Genomic DNA, 1255 nt, shown 5'->3' with positions numbered 1-1255 from the left:
TTTTAAATAATGAACAACTTAAAAAGATATGTTACTTTAGGAAATTGTAAAATTTGTTCGTGAAGTTCGAACAATTTTTTGTTTTTTAAATTATCAATTAGATTAAATACAACTTGGTGAGTTACCATCATAAAATGCTTTTGAAAGCAACACATGCAAATAACAACAACTTTACTACCAACAACACAAACTCCAATAATAACATCGAAACCTTAAAAACTTGATGTGTAAGCGGCACACAATTATTTTTCCGTCTTTATTAAAAACTTTATATAAAAAGTATATTAACGATGTATCACTAAATATTTAAAAACATAAATTTTATTGAGATAATACTAAGTCATATAAACAAGAGTAAAATAACAATATTCAATATGCTATTGAATATAACCGGAAGTTTCAAGTAGATGATAATAATTTGAAAAATGTGTTGATTATTTCATTAGACTAGTCGCGTTAAAATTACTCGCTCGAGGTGTTCTTTAAGTATTTTTTAGTTGTAAATATAAATTAAACATTAAAGTTTTATCAAAAGAGAGTATGTGTGTATATTTTTATTGTTTTTTAAAGAGTGTTACAATCTTTATCGAACAAAATTACACATTTATGAGACAAATTTTTTTACTTTTAGGACATTTTAATATTATTTTGAAACATTATATCATTTTGAAACACTTTTGTTTTTTATTGTGACAAATTACAAAGTAATGAGACAAATTTTTATTGTTTTGAAACAAAATTGAATATAGGTGCAATTTTAATTTGTTTTGAGACAAATTCAATTTATTATGAGACTTGTTTCATTTGAATCCGAACTAACTGTATAATCATTTAAAATTAAAAAACTATAATTTAAATTAATATTTTAATTTTATGTTTATTTTGACCTTTAAATAGATTTTTTAAAAATTATAGTTTCAAAATTATATTTATCAAAATTAACTACCTTTGTCCCTTTTTAATGCCATTTATCCCCCGACTATAAGGAAATAAAAATAAAACTCAAGATATAATATTTAAACTAAAAATAAATAAAAAAAATATATCTGTAGTCATGCAAGAAGTGTCAATTCCCTTAATACTATTTACAATTAATTAAGAGGAAGACTTGAGAAATGTGAACCAAATGACTCTTAAACAGAAGATACAACACTTTATCCAAATATTTACTTTCTCGCAGATTCTTATGCTTCTTGGGGTGTCTAAAAACCAACCCCAAACGTCACTCAATGAGTCAGATATACAAGAATTGGAT

This window comes from Entamoeba invadens (assembly GCF_000330505.1).
Source record: "Entamoeba invadens IP1 unplaced genomic scaffold scaff_1105074725163, whole genome shotgun sequence".
Lineage (NCBI taxonomy): Eukaryota > Evosea > Mastigamoebida > Endamoebidae > Entamoeba > Entamoeba invadens.
Note: the sequence above shows the minus strand (reverse complement) of the source record.